General features: G+C 43.5%; 1 protein-coding gene across 6 annotated transcripts in view; it reads right to left on the reverse strand.

Annotated features, from left to right (window-relative positions):
• Sgms2 (sphingomyelin synthase 2) overlaps positions 1-15,597 on the reverse strand; it is an 85,516-nt gene extending 69,919 nt beyond the window's left edge. For 3 of the 6 annotated variants that reach the window (XM_078021834.1, XM_078021833.1, XM_078021831.1), the window contains exon 1: positions 15,462-15,597. The gene's annotated coding sequence lies outside the window, so the exon portion shown is untranslated. Of the gene's footprint in view, positions 1-14,985; positions 15,371-15,461 lie in introns of those variants that run through there. The other 3 variants (XM_078021835.1, XM_078021832.1, XM_078021830.1) reach the window with 1 other exon arrangement.
• Between the last annotated feature and the right edge of the window lie 444 nt (positions 15,598-16,041).

Here is a 16,041-nt window from a genome sequence, read left to right on the forward strand (position 1 = left end):
TAACTTCCAACCTTTTCATTCCACCCTCCCCAGCTTCATGAAAATTAAAAAAAAAATGCCATAGTAAGTTGACTCTATTAATGTTGTACCTACTAGTTCTTGTCTGTGTCGGGAAATGTACAATCCATTTAAAGATCCAAGGACACTAGGCTAAATGAAAGTCCACTTCTCACTGTCCCCACATGAGCCCTCAATAGGGCATTTTGATAGACCATGGATTCTCAATAGGGGTATCTTAGTTTTGCTTTCTGTTTCTATATAGAATACTTGAGATTGGGTTATTTATAAGGAATAGAAGTTTATTTGACACATGATTTTGAAAGCTGGTAAGTTCAAGATCAGGTGGTCACATCTGGTGAAAGACTTCTTGCTGGTGGGGACTCCCTGCAGACTGGCAAGAAGGGTGTAAGCATGACAGAGAGGTTTTTGCAACAAAGCTACCCTCTGTATAATCAATGAACCCATCAGTCCATAAAAGGATTTAATTGAGTCACAAGGGACAGACACTCATGATCCAATCACATCTTAAAGATCCCATTTGGTCCCACCTCTAAGAACCTGGCACTGGGGATTAAATTTCAACATGAGTTTTGGGTGAAAACACTGTGATTGAAAGGTGAAAATTTGGTTTGTGATTCTTCAAAGGGCATTCAAATTTCACAGGATTAGGAAATCAGTTAGGAAAAACCTGTCTAACAAGCTTCCTTAGAGAAGTGGTATTAGGAGAAAAAAGAGAGAAAGAAAGACAGTGATAGAGGAACCCAGAGAGGGGCTCAAGTCACTGAGTTGGTTAAATCACCTCAAAAAAATTCCCAAGCCTGAGTCTCAGTCTGATATTCACAGGGCTACAAATGAACAGCATCTTTTTTTTTTTTTGTGGGGGGTGGGGAAGGGTTTGGAAGGAATATAAATATTTTGAAACGAAAGACTGTCCATCGAAATGGCATTTTTTGACTCCTCAGGATGTTCAAGTTCTAAAAGATCTTTCCTATCCCTGTGGCTGTTTTTCTGTCATCAACTGTGTGAATAATACTCAACTCCTGAAGAACTTAACAACAGAACTGATGTGATGACTCCAGACTCTTCGTTTGGCATCTAGAACATGGCTCTTCTGTCCCCTAACTCACTGACAACTCCATCCCCTTAATTCACTTTGCTATTCCTCAAAGCTTCACTGCCTACAAAATCTCCCTCGGTGTTCCAGATGTCCCATGACTTCATGATGTACCATTTCTATGTTGACAGTTCTGTCCCTGCTCTCAGCCACACATGCAAGTCACAATCACAACTGGCTAGGTGACATGTCTTCATGGGGATGACTAAAGAGCAACTCAAATTAACCAACAGCCAAACCATAACTCCATTCTTTACAACTCGCCCCCTCACCAAAACTAGAAAATATGCCTGATTTCTCCTACTCTCTCATGTCATACACACTATCCTAAATCCCTGAAACTCCCAAACCTAGCCACCATCTTCCATCTCTAATGTCATCCACCTACTTGGAGCTGCATCACAGAATGTTGCTACGGCTTCCTAAAGGATCTCCTGTCTTTACTCTTACCTACTTCTAGCCCACTCTCTGCCCAGCAGCCAGAGGGCTGCTATCACAATGTAAACCAGATCATGCCCTTCTTATAACACTTCATAATGCCTTCTCGTGGCATCTGCAAAGAGATTTAGATCCCTTACAAAGTATGCAAGCCCTACCCACCCTGGACCTGCTAGCCAAGCCACATCTATCTCTCACCTATCCTACTGCTCATCTGCTGAAGCTAGACCAGACTTCCCATTCCTTGTGTAAATAAGCTCTTTCTCTGGTGCACATGGTGTGTCCTCTGCTGAGTGTTCTCATCCTTCAAAATCTCAGTGCAAATCTTCTCTCTCCCCGACTGCGCCACAGTTGGCCAGCCCCAGTCTCTCTCTACTTCCTTCAAGGAACTAGTCCCAATCTAAATTTACATACTGATGAGTTTTCCTTGTGTATCAGCCTGGCATTCTTCCTTTCTTTAGCATCTTTGCCTCTCTTCACACACACATTCAAACAATCTCCTTTAAAGAAAACTTGAGTGACGTTCACTGCTGAATCCCCAGATCAAAAATGTCTATTATATAGCATGTGCTCAACCGACATTGTATGGAATGCACCAATCAATTTCCCTAGGAACTGAGGAAGGATGTACTTCAGCCACCTGTGTACAAGTATCTGCTAAAGTCAATACATTTATGGAATCCAAGGCAACCTGTCCAGAGAACCTGGGGAGAACAGCAGCTTACCTGATGGCTGGAGAACTGTCAGCTATGAAATCCTTTCTTTGTACCCCCAACCCCGCACAGAACTGCATGGTCTCCCTCATCCTCCCCCCTGCCCCATCCCTGCTCTGAATCTATTGTGCTGGTGTCTTCTTACATTCCAATGGTTTCTGTTCCAGGCAGACCGATATTTGATATCAAGTAATGATTTCTCTGATCCAGGTTTTACAGTGGCCTTGATTCCTAAACTGTCACAATAAACATCAGAACAAGGGCACTAATGAGTAAACATCATGTCACATATAAACAGGGCAATGGCAGGGTGAAGGTGGCAGTAGATAACAGGTGGACGACCAAGTGCCAGAGGAGTAGATGTCGTGAAGCCCTAGGGCTGAGACTGGTGCAGACACGAAGGCAAAGGAGCCGTCATCTTTCCTAGACCCACAAATCTAATAATCCAGGTTTTTGTTTACAGGCCAAGGCATGTCTGGTTTTGAAATTCACAAGTTCAAGCAACTGATAACCTTAGAGAAACATCTCAGCGCACTCTTTGGTCAGTTAAGTCATACTGGCAAAAGGTACCAGAACCAGTTTTTCTTTTTCTTTCTTTCTTTCTTCATTTTTTCCCCCTGCAGTTCTGGGGATTAAGCCTAGGGTCTCACATATGCTAGGTAAGACCACTGAGCAACGTCCTCAGCACTTTTTTTTCCCTTTGGTACCTGGGCTTGAACTCAGGGGGACTCAACCACTGAGCCGCATCTCCAGCCCTTTACGGCCTCAGCCTCCAGAGCGGCTGGGATTACAGGCATGCACCACTGTCCCTGGCTCCTCACACACTTTTTATTTTTTATTTTGAAACAGGGATCTTGCGAAATTGCCCAGGCTGGCTTTGAACTTGAGCTTCTCCTGCCTCAATCTTCCCCACAGCTGGGATAACAAGTGGGCACCACTACCTCCAGCTCTGAGCTGCTCCATGGTAGAATGTGGGTTTTGAACTACAATACACTAAAGTCATTCAAGAGCAACTGCTATGGTTTGGATATGGTTTGAGTGGGTCCCCCACACCTTTATGTGCTAGAAGCCTGTCCCTTGTGTGGGTTGAAATGTGGTAGAATCTTTAAGATGCGAGGCCTTCTAGAAGGTAAATTAGGGGGCATCGCCTTCAGAAGGAACCAATGCCATCTTTGGGAGTGGGTTAGGTCTCTTGGGACTGAAGTACTTACAGCAAAAGCAGATTGCCAAGTGAGGCCACCCTACATTTGGTCTCTTGTGCATGCACTGTTTGTCACTCTCACAGGTGCTCCTGCCCTGTGATAACCACCCATCATGCTGTCACATAGCATGAACCACTCATCATGCTGTCACATAGCACCAATGCTAGCACTACGCTTTTGAATCTCCAGAGCTGTGTGTTAAATAGGCCTCTTTTCTTCCTAATGTACTCAGCCTCCGGTATTTTGTTATAGAAACACAAAATGGATTAAGATAGCAACCATTAACAGATTTTCTTCAGATACATGTGGTATAAATTGGTCTGAACTATACTGCCCAATACAATAGTTGCTAGTCAAAAGTTGCTATTGAGCACTTGAGATGCAGACAATCTGAAGAGATGTGCGAGATTTCAAATGCAGAAAAAAATGTAAAAATTTCAAGAATTTTTATATTGATAGCATTAAATATAATAATTTGATGTATTAAATTAAATGTATTAAATCAATTTCACCTGTTTCTTTTTACTTTTTGCAATGTAGCTGTTCGAAAACTCAAGTTACACATGTAACCACCATGGTGGTTCATATCTTATTTTCACTGGACAGCACTGGGTTCTCAGGGGAGGGTTACCTCCTGAGCGCAGGTTAGCACAATGATCCAGAGTCTGGTGTTTGCAAGTCCAGAAAGTATTAGTTCACCTAGGAGAAATAAGCTCTGGAGCTCTGGTTCACATTAACAAAAGATCCAACAGAGAACATCATCGATTAATTTCTCAATGATGGGAGACAGAACAGATACCCTTCTGGTCTCAGTGAAGGTTAATTACTTGGCCACTTACATAGTGAAGGCATCCTTATTCTGCTACAAAGATGCTATGGTTTAGATGTTACATTTCCCCTAAACACTCAATATTAAAGGCTTGGTCCCAGAGTGGTGCCACTAGGAGGTGGTAGGAGCTTTGCTCATAGGATTTAGTGGGAAGTCCTTAGGTCATTGGAGTCTTTCCCTTAAGGGGGACTATGAGACCCTGGACCCCCTCCTCTCCATTGCTTCCTGGCCATGAGGTGAGTACTATTATTCCACCAAATGCTCGTACCATGATGTGGGTCTTACTATAGGCCCAAAGCAATAGGGCCAACCAATTAGAAATGAAACCTCTGGAACTGTGAACCCAAACAAACCTTTTCTCTTTATAAATGGATAATCTTGGGTATTTTGCTATGGAAATATAGGAACTAGAAGGGAAGAGCAAATTATTAACTAGGAGTTGCTTAATTAAGATAAAATGCATGTAAATGAGTCAGTCCTACAGAGCACTGTACCTTTAACAAGAGCACAGGACATTTGTATATCAGAAGACTGAGGACCTTTTCCAAAAGCATTTTAGAACACACAGCAAGACTTCACTTATATTAGGTTTTTTCCAAACCTTTTGATAAGAGGAAATAATCAATCCATCTTCTATACACAGGCACGCATGCACACATACACACATGTGTATCCCCTAGTCTAACAAAGTAACTCAAAATCTACAAAGAATACATTTAAAAGAACTGTAAATATGAAAATAATCTCTCTACAGTTTTTGAGTTTCCAAAATCACACAGCTAATTTTCCACCTATGTTTCTTAAAAAGTAAAGTATTGTACTATCCTCTGAGTTCATTTGTCTCTCTCTTTTTTTTTTAAACTGGGTACTGAACCCAGGGGTTCTCTACCACTGAGCAATACATTAGCCTTTTTTTTTTTTTCCCTTGAGACAGGGCCTCACTAAGTTTCTGAGGCTGGCCTCAAACTTTCAATCCTCCTGTCCCATCCTCCCAAGTTGCTGGGAGTACAGGCATGTACCACTGCCCTTGGCTCGCCTTCCTCTTTCAAAGCCAACAATGGACACTGGAGTTTTTCCTAAGGATGCCAGTTCTCGTGTCCTAACCTGCTTCCCTTTTTCACTTACATTGTGATTACACTGGGCCCACCCAGATGACTGTAAGGATGGCCCTAAGAAGGGCCTTAGCCTAAGTAACTCCATTTTAAAATAAAACTGCAGTCCCCACCGGGCGCGCCTATGGAGCCTTCCAACATGGTCATCAGGCATAGCCTGATAAAATAAGTCACTCTCCACAACCCTGATAAAACTCGAGGGAAGTCTCTGTCATTTGCCTTCACCCTGATAAATGCAGAGGGGAGAGATCAGGCAGAAACCACCAGACCAGATATCCTGACTTCAGGACGACAGACATCCCTCAGAAACCTGGAAACAGCTGATAGGGACTGAAAGGGCGGACAGAAGCCCCAAAATTTAACATAAACGATAGAGCAAATGAACAGACATTCAGCCAGCCGACATTGAGGCACAAAAGCCTGAGAGCCTCATGAGGACCTGGACTGACATCCCAACCCTTCTCATCCGCCTGAACCTCTGTGTTGTCCTCACGGCTCTCAAACTTTACAGCATCCTCTTGACTCTGGTGAGAAAAGGACTTCTCCTTACAACTGTCTCCTCATCCGGCCATCAAGTCCACCCCAGGAGAAGCCTCTATCAGTTCCTGACCTGGTCGCTGCAGTCTGAGTGTACATCTGCTGGACTTAAGACCTAAGACGAGTTTAAAACTAGCACTTCAGCTTAGCATGCAGAGGGAATATCTGTAATAAGTCTGTCATGATTAAGCGTGTTTGCAATGCTTGGAATTAATTTAGAATTGTTTGCTTTGAATTGATCATGTCTGTTGCAGTGCCCAGCATTAAGGATTATCATTCCTTGATTAAGAACCTATAGCGTGAAATTGTATTGAGTGATTTGAGTGAATAAAGCATTGAAAAGGGCAGAAGTGTGTGGACATTCTTTCTCTCTCCCCTTGACTACATATGTTGTACTTTTGCCCATCTCAACAATGACCTAGGATAATCTCAATTTCTCGTTGTGATGTAACATGACAGAATCCCAGGTTCTGAGATTAGCATGTGAGCGTTGCTGGTGAGCCACTGTTCTGCCCACTACCCACCCCGCCCGCACCCCACTAGTAGTTAGAAAACAGTGAAAGAAACCTCATGTGGACAAGTTCCTTTCTTCTGATAAGGATTTTAAACTACTTTAAAAATTAAAAATTCTAAAGCTAAAAAGCAAAACATAAATTGTGTCAAATAGCAGGTCTGAGACTTCTGCTTTTCTTGCTCAGCTGAGTGTGCCCATCCTGGACATGGGAGAGGGCACTTCTCACTTCCTGGATTCGCACCAGGGCTGACCAAACGCTCAGAAGCTTTGAGAGAGAAATGCTTGGCAATACCACTCTGGAAACGAAGCCCTCAAGTCTTTTACTGAATTCTCGTATCCAATGGCAGCGTACAACCCACTTGAATACAACATTCCAATATAAGATCAAGATGTAGTCCTCCCCATGTGGTAAATGGTAAGGAATTGACAGCAAGTTTGGACAAGTGTGATTTTTTTCCTTTGATAAAACTGCATGGGCGCCAGGCACAGTGGCACGTGCCTGTAATTCCAGCGGCTTGGGAGGCTGAGGCAGGAGGATTATGAGTTTAAAGCCAGCCTCAGCAAAAAGTGAGGCGCTAAGCAACCCAGTGAGACTCTGTCTCTAAATAAAATACAAAATTGGGCTCAAGTGTTGAGTTCAATCCCTAGTACCGAAAACAAAAACAAACTGCATGCACAAGTGGGGCCCAAGCTGAGACACTTGTTAGATCTACATCAGGCAGAGGTTAGACATCACAGGCCAACTGCCTGCTTTCTTGCTTGGTAATTTGTATCTATTACCAAGCAGCCATGACTTTGGATAACAGACATGAATGCTAATTGTGCTGCCCAGCAAGAGGGTGTTGAAGTTGATGGAAGCTCTTCCCACACGTAGTAATCCTTACAAAGGACCCATTACACTCTCTCTCTTTTGTGATGCTGGGGCTTGAACCCAGAGCCTTGGGGTTGCTAAGTAAGCACTCAGCCACTGAGCTACACTCCAAGGCCCCAACTGCCTGCTCTCAAGACCTAATTCTATTGTGTACTGTGTGATTTTTAGCAAGTGATTTAGCCACTCTCTTGTCTCAAATGGGGATCCTTCAAACAGGGATGAACATATCTGCCCTCATGTTTTAAGAGTAAATGAGGACGAGTTCTAAGTACTCGGGACAAACCCTAGCACCTCATGAGCACTTAAAGTATTTGTTGAGTAAAAATTTTAAATGTCCCTGCTGGCTGCTTATAACTTGCAAGGGCAAACTATTCCAAGGGAACATACTTCTCAGCCCTAACTAATCCATCATAGAGGACATATTTTATATACAGGTTAATATGTGCAATGATGTTCTTCCAGAAGTGCTCTAAAATACTAATTTAACAAAAACAAAAGCCCTCTACTGCTATTGAAGTTTGGTAGCAACTACTGGGGTAGGAATGACTTGGTCGAACAACTCACTGAGCAGAGGCGAATCCCAGAAGACAGTAGCAGCTGTGTTAAATAACCGTCTCAGGGCCTCCTAAAGAAAGACGCACAGCACTGGCGAGGACAGTAGGGTTTGTGATGCTTAATGGCCCCGGCATTTTCTGGGACAGTGGTGTCCATGGTACAACACTCTGTGAGGGACAGTACCAGTTGTGCTAGACTAGCCCTCCTGGCATCTGCTGAGAGGAGGGCAGGCATATTATAACTGCACTTCCAAAGCTTCTCAGCCTTCGCAGCTGATGCTACATACTTCTTATGAACATTCTCAAAATACAATGGCAGTGTACAACTCACTTCAATCATTTTATTTTAACCCCAAAGGAAAGGGGAAGGGGTTGGTGGGGGGATAGGATCCAGACCCTGTCAGCGCAGGCAAGATATAACACATGGATATTTATTACAGAAAAAAACCAAGTTACCTTAATGAGAAATATCTGATTTTGCCCAGGTATGGTGGTGCATAACCTGTAATCCCAGCCACTTGGGAAGCTGAGGCAGGAGGAGCACAATTTGGAGGCCAACTGGGCAACTCAGCAAGCCCCTGTCTCAAACAATTTTGCTCAGTGATTGAGCACCCCTTGGTTCAATCCCCAATACTGCAAAAAAAACAAAAACAAAAAAACCTTGAGCCACTGAACATTTACTTTGAGCCAGGTATTACTCTCAAAGTTTTATACCCACCAAGTCACATTAATTCGTATGGTCACCCTAAGAGGTAAATGAACCTAGTGAAAAACCTGGTGATGATCATAAACCTAGACTGCCACACAAAACCTGTCAGTTCTCCTTATGTATTCCTTCATGACTTAAAGGCCAAAGAACTAAGAATTACAGACATCAAATTCTTTATCAAAATAGAGGCCTCCAAACCTGATATCTCCAAAGAGATGTCAGACAGCCAGGAAGGATGCTGGGAAGGGCATAGGCATCCCAAAGAGCTGGGCTCACTTTTGAATCCCTGTTTGCTTCCCACCACCTCTACAGCCTTGGGTGCACACACTTTCTACATTGTTTCTAAACTTCCACAGCAGAGACAATTTCTATTTTGCAGGTCTATCTGGAAACAAAGACAGTGTTTCACCTAATGCACAGGAGTGCCTATCTCACGGGATCTACCATTATATAACCACCACTATTTTACCCACTCCCTTTATATTCTGTGTATGGTGGAACTCAAGAAGCCAACTCCGCTGTTTGACCTGCATTTCCAAGGCTGAACTCTGCATCAGCCAATGCCGACAGTCTTCCTGAAGGTCTGCACTTCTCTGTGGGGATGGGCTACAACATAAAGGTCTTTCTCGGAAGAATCTCAGTGGGTTAAGTGGCCTGTGATCTAAAACCACTTACTTGGTTTTTGACCCTCTTCCCTCCCCCTAAATAAAACCGCATTCTTTCATATTATCTCAAGATGTTCGATCAGACTACCGAAACTAAAAATATCCCCCCCAGGTGAGGAAAAGAATCCTTATGCCACCTCGGTGGAGTGGGTCTGTGAGGAAGTGACATCGCAGTACACTCACCCACCTTACCCCACCCAACTGGGCCCTCCAGGATCACAAGACAGCCAGGACCACAGTTCCATTGGGGGGAGGCACCACCACTCTCTGGTATATTCCCTTCTTTCTGTCTGTAGCTGCCTTCCCACCTCCAGGGCTCTCCCTCCCATTAGTCCCTTCTAACGGGTGGAAAAGCTTTTTTTAAGTTTAATTCCTACATATCTTGAATTTCCAATCATCTTAATGAAAAGAGGTGATTAAATTCTTGTGGTAGGTACTCATCCCAATTTTCCATGGGCATGATGTCTCTGGTTCCAGAGATTCAATTGGATAGCAATCACCTTTGTTCAGATACTCACTGAATACCTTCTGGGCCTAGGCAAGTACGGCCAGGTAAACTTGGAGCTGGACACCCCCAGGGCAGGTATTTAAACTCCTTTCCACTACTGCCTGAGGCTAGCCCTGACATCAGGTGCTTTTTCCACAGGTGAAAGGAACCAGGAGACATGAACTTCAACACAGCCCACCAGCTGGGAAATGGCACTTACCTGAAGGACCCTGAAAAGTCTCTCCACTTGCCCTGAAGGAGCCTGCCTTTCATTTCCCTTTTAAATGATTTTAGTCTGTGACTCACTTTTTAAAAAAACATTGTATACATACAGGAATCCAGTTAATGAGTCCATGCTTTGGGGGAGGGGGCGGTTACTGAGTGTGGAACCCAGCAGTGCTTTATCCCTCATCTACAAGCTATACCCCTCGTTCCCCCACATACACCGTATTTTTTTTTTTTTTTAATTTTGAGACAGGGTCTTGCTAAGGTGATGAAGCTAGCTTTGCACTTGGAATCCTCCTGCCTCAGCCTCCCAAATCACAAGTGTTTGCCATCATGCTCAGCTAATTAATGCTTCTGGAAAAAGAAACAACACTTGAGTTTGGTTTGAAATTTTTAAGTTATACTATCAATTTAAAGGAAAACAGAAAATTATAAGACTGCATTTCAAGTTGTTACAAGCAAAACACCAAATGATATAAAGGTTGGGCAATAGGGCAAACCAATTAGCAAGTAACCTTTGATCCCCTTGACACTTAATTTTATTAGCTGTTTCTTTAAATGTTACTTTGGATCACAAAGTCATTGAACTGATCTGAGTGGATGAATTTGACACTGCTTATATGAAAGCATGCTTTATGAAAATTATAAGAAAAAAATTAACTAGCATTAGAAATGGGACTATAAACCCAAGGCAAAATTAAAATTTTGACTCAAGGTGACCTATTTATTTGATATTGATGCAACTTATTCTAAACCTAGTGATAAATCTACTAAATGAAATGTCTGGAAATACTTTACTTCACTGGTACTAAGGAAGTAAAATTTCTTTGTAAGAGCTGCCTGGCAAAATTAGCCCTGCTCCACTGTGTTATAATACCTCAAAAAATAAGTTTAGCTCCACAGGCCAATAACAAAAGCACAAACAGTGCTTTAAGAGAGTTCCTATGTTCCCTTTTCATCAGATAATCCCTTGAATAACAAGCTACTACCCCGCTGTGCAGCTCCACAGAGGTTGATCCTCTTGCTGAAATCTTATGAGACTCAATAAAGAAAAACAGAAGTTAAAATTCTTTTAAGTTAAAAAGAAAGGAGGTTGGGCATGTTGGCACACGGGGATAATCCCAATGGCTCAGGAGGCTGAGGCAGGAGATTGCAAGTTCAAAGCCAGCCTCAGCAATTTAGGGAGACCCTGTCTCAAAACATAAAGGCCTGGGGTTGTGGCTCAGTGACAGAGCGCTTGCCTAAGCATGTGTGAGGCACTGGGTTCGATTCTCAGCACCACATATCAATAAATGAAATAAAGATCCATTGACAGCTAAAATATTAAACAATAATAAGAAGACATGAAAAGGTCTGGGAGTGTGGCTTATGGTTAAGTGCCCTGTCATTCAATCCTTGGTACCTGGACTGGGAATACACTTCAGAGACAAAGTGTGTGTTTAGCATATGCAATATCCTGGTTTTGATCCCCAGGAACACATTTTAAAATAATAATAATAAAATACATAAAAGCAGGGGGAGAGAAGATTCTGTATTTCTGAACATGGTTCTTTAAAAGGCAGCTAAATTACCTGGTTCATTGGCCCACATCTGTAATCCCATCTACTTGGGAGGCTGAGATAGGAGGATTGCAAGTTGATGTCCCACCCAGGAAGCTTAATGAGACCCTGTCTTAAAATAAAATAAAGATCTGGGATATAACTTAGAGGTAGAGCACTCCTGAGTTCAATCCCCAGTAATGTGAGGTGAAAAAAGAAAAGGTAACCAAATTAAATGTATTTCACTTTTTAAAAAGTGAAGTAAATTATAGAAGAAAAATTTCTTTTTTGAAAATGAAATACTCATGGATCTCCAGATAAAGCTAGGAAGATATTTAAAGCAGAGCTGCTTAAAATAATGACAACTGGAAACAAACTAAGTGTCCAACGATAGGGGATTAGTTGAGACGCATGCAGCCATGTAGTAGAAAAGAAAAAACGATAAAAACGATGCTATAGAAGAGTATTTTAGAGACTAAGTGGTGTCCATATGGGGGGGGGAGCAGAAAATAAAATATAAAGAACAAACCCAGTTTTGCAGAACACAACTTCCTAATTGTGAGACTTCACAAAAGTTACTGAATTTCCATAAATCAGTTTCTCCCTCATAAAAAGGGGGTAATAAGAGTACCTATCTCTAAATGTTGGAGTGGGGATTATGAGATGTTATAGTTACATGAATGCAGGGGACACTTTTGGCCCAAAGTAAACTCAGTATATGTTACCTCTTTATGTTGTGTGTGTGAGAGTGGAAAACAGTGAGAATAAATAATGTAAAGTGGTTTTCTGGGTGGTTAAAATTTCTATAGTAACACATTGCTTATAATATGAGGAAAACTAATAAATGGGGATATCTGCACACAGTGATAATCCTCTTAAAGATCTACCATAGTGATTTATTCACGGTAAACAAGTCTTGATAGAGCTAAACTGAGCCTTCAGATTTCATTTAAACAACTTGCTCTGGACCATTTAAAATGGTTTAAACTTAAGAGGTAATTTGTCTTTAATGTTTTTTAAACGGCAAAGCTAGACAGACCTGCATTATTCAGCCTCATAAGGATTTATGAGCCTCAATTCAAGAACCTTCAGAAAGCCACTGGATTTCTCCTTATCAGGGAGAGGCAGCCTACTACAGCCTAATCACTTATTTCCTTCGAATTCCCTAATCCTCTCCTCTTTGACTCCTTTTCCCTCTTCATAATTAAAGTCTGGGGTTTCTCTCTACTGGACCATAGGTTTAAAGGACAGTAACAGGGATTCCTTCCTCTTAGCTTCAGTAGCATCTGGCAAAATGGCTGGCATATAGTAGTTGCTTACTAAGTGTTCAGAAAATAAATGACTTGAATAAATATCTCATAGTAGAAATTCAGGCTTCAATTCTACCATATGTGAATTTAAAAAAGATCAGTAAGCCTTAAAGTCTGAAATTTAGTCTGAAACTCCAAAATTCTTAATAATTTTTATTTTATTTTATTTAGAAAAAAGAAATATCTTGCTGGTTGTGGTGGTGCATGCCTGTAATCTCAGCAACCTGGGAGGAGGATCAAAAGTTTGAGGCCTGCCTCAGCAATTTACTGAATTCCTGTCTCAAAATAAAAGGGACTGGGGGGTGTAGCTCATTGGTAGAGTGTCCCTGGGTTCAATTCCCATAAGTAATAATAATAATAAATATCTTACCTCAAAGTATCACTTTAAAAAAGTTCTCATTTGTACTTCACTATTTTAATATACATAAGATTATTTCTATTTTTTCCTTATATTTCATTTAAAGTTCCATAAACACCCAAGAGAATTTGAGTAACTTCCTTAAAATAGCAGTTAATAAATGACTACCTTTAGGTAGTCTTGGGTCTTGGGTCTGGTTGATTCCCAAGTCCATGATCTCTCTATACCATCAAAGTTGTTGTCATAGAATAAGAACAAATGCTTTCACTAAGATCTGAGCAAAAGCTTCAGATTCTTCTAAATATTTCCTGGGGTTTTCACCAGGATCTGGGAAAAGTGAAACAGAGCACCTCCCAGGAGCAGCAACCTAAGGGTCTCCAAATGGCTCCCTCCAGATCATAACTCAACCAGCTTTACTTAAAAATGAAACTAAAGAAACCAAATTAAATATTAACCAGTAAAAGAAACGACTTCACCCAGAAGACTATCAGCAGCAGACCCAGGATAGGTTTATAAAAAGGAAATTTTACTCTGCTTCTTTAAAAAAAAAAAAAAAAAAAAAGGTGTGTGGGGTGGGAAGGGGTAAAGTTGTAGAGTTTTCCACACATCCCTTCTTCCTGCAGGCTTGTCACTTTCAGTCACTGCCATGACGTGGTTTAAACAGTGAGTGGCAGTTCCTATGACACAGGTGGGAATCAAAACCTTCTCAGGTATCCACACTGAAACGTTTGACTTCCTGAAAATATCACTTTCCTCTTTCCACGTCAAGGAACTTGCCAATGGATTTCACATGCTAAACCTCAGCCCCCCAGGTTTACATATATGTATAAAAATCTGTGGAAATTAATTGATCATTACCTAAACCAGCTGGAATGTGGTCTTATTTATATATAAACAGTTACAATTTGTTGGAATCTGCTTTGTACCAGCCATTATGATTAAGTCTCATGTGCTTTAATCATCATTGTTGTTCTCATTATTAATCCTGATTGAATCCTCATAATCATCCGAAGTAGTTATAATCCCATTTTACTAGTTTAGAGAGCTTCATATACCTGAGAACCCACTGGTAACAGACGAGACCAGGAGTGAAGTCACGGAATTGAAAAGTTAAGGACAATTCAAAAGCCACGTCCAAGCCCTAATGATACTAAACAGCTGATTCTCTTCAAAATTCAGTCAAAATGGTTTTAAGGTCATTTTTGAGGTGGCAAGATTTAAATGAGAGGAATGGCAATAAATAAAAATAAATGATTACAAAATCTGAGTTGGTTTCTATTCACCGGCTATCTGTACCCACAGATGGTGACTAGGGGTCCAGTCCCACCTATCTATCCTAAGAAACCAAGTCTCACTTCAAGGGGTGCAGATCTGATAGCCAAACGTTGAAAGGTTTCTGCGTTAGCAGCCCAGCGCTGTGTTCGTTCACACATCATCAGTAAATGTCTCTCGAGATGGAAAAAAAAAAGTCCCTCCTCCACCACCCGAACTTCAGCCCTGACCTCTGGAGTGGCCCTGGACAAGCTATGGTTTAACCTGTGTGTGTCCAACGCCTGCAGCTGGTTACCCGAAATGGGCTGCAAATGAATGAGCTGAAATATCCTAGCAAGGAGACTGAGTCACACAGCCTTCCTCAGGCCGATGAAAATCCGAGGAAGGATGCCCTGGGGCGGGGCAGGTGGGGGCCGAATATTAGAGCCCCATCTAAGGCTGGAGATCCACCCCCCCCTTCCCCACGCGCTTAGCAGGACGCGCAGCCCCGCAGCCCCGCAGCCCATCCTCCCCGCGGCCCCTCCGGGCGCTCCTTACCCGCTCGCCGTGGAGCTCGCCACACTCCAGGCTGTAGGCACTTGCTCCCGGGAGGAGGATCTGTCAGGGGACCCAGCCCGCTGCTGCAGCCGCTGCGGCCAGTCCCGAGCACCGCCACCCCCAGGCCTAAGCCTCCAGAAAGTTTGCTCGGGGTCTAGTCCTCACGCACCGCGGCTCCGCGAGGGGAAAGAGCTCTCCCGGTTCCTCCCGCGGTCGCCACCCGCGAGGCCGCACTCGGCGGCGCTGCACCACTGGCCGGGCTCCGGGCGGCCGAGGGCGGCTCCGCGCGCTCCGAGGGCGGGGTCTCCCCGCCCGGTTCAGCCCGTGGCGCGGCGCGGCGCAGCGCTCGGTGTTTACCGCGGCCCCGCGGCCCGCTCTCCCCGCCCGCCGCGCGCGGCCCGCGCCCTGCGCGCTCCTGACATCATTCATTCTCGCACACCCTCGCCCGCCCACTCCATTTCCAAACACTGACTCACCCTCCGGCTCGGTGGCGGCAGCGCCCGCTCCCGCTGCGGTGGCTCTCCTGGCGCAGAGCGGAGCTCGAAAAACCGGTGCGACTTCTTAAGAAGAAAATCCCAGTGGACCCTCCCCTCTCCCGGCCCTTAAAGATGCAGGGAAGGAGGGGCTTGGCACAGCGGGCAGATTGGCTGGGTTCGCTGAGGTTGAGCGCCCGGCGCAGACCTCCCGGAGCGGTGACTTGGATCTAACTGGGAAAGTTCCTTAGGTGTCACTCCTAGCAACTTTCAGGGTGGGGCTGGAAAGGGATCTACCACCCCCGCACCTCCGCTTGATCCAGAAACTGTTTCCTGACTGTGGTGTGACTAGGTTTGGGGAAACCCGGGTTGATTCAAAGGGTGTCGCCCTGGCCTAGGTCAATGGAGTGGGTTTCCAAACATCACAGGATTGCCTAGAGATGTTAGTCATCCCACTTAGTAGCACCTCTAAGTGAACGGGAAGGGGCTTGAGGCTAATGAGACTAGCCATTTTTCCATTTGTCCTGTTAGTTGATTTGCTTCTAGATAAGGATAAAAAAATAATAAAAATAAACATTGGAAG

This window comes from Ictidomys tridecemlineatus, chromosome 9 (genome assembly GCF_052094955.1).
Source record: "Ictidomys tridecemlineatus isolate mIctTri1 chromosome 9, mIctTri1.hap1, whole genome shotgun sequence".
Classification (NCBI taxonomy): Eukaryota; Metazoa; Chordata; class Mammalia; order Rodentia; family Sciuridae; genus Ictidomys; species Ictidomys tridecemlineatus.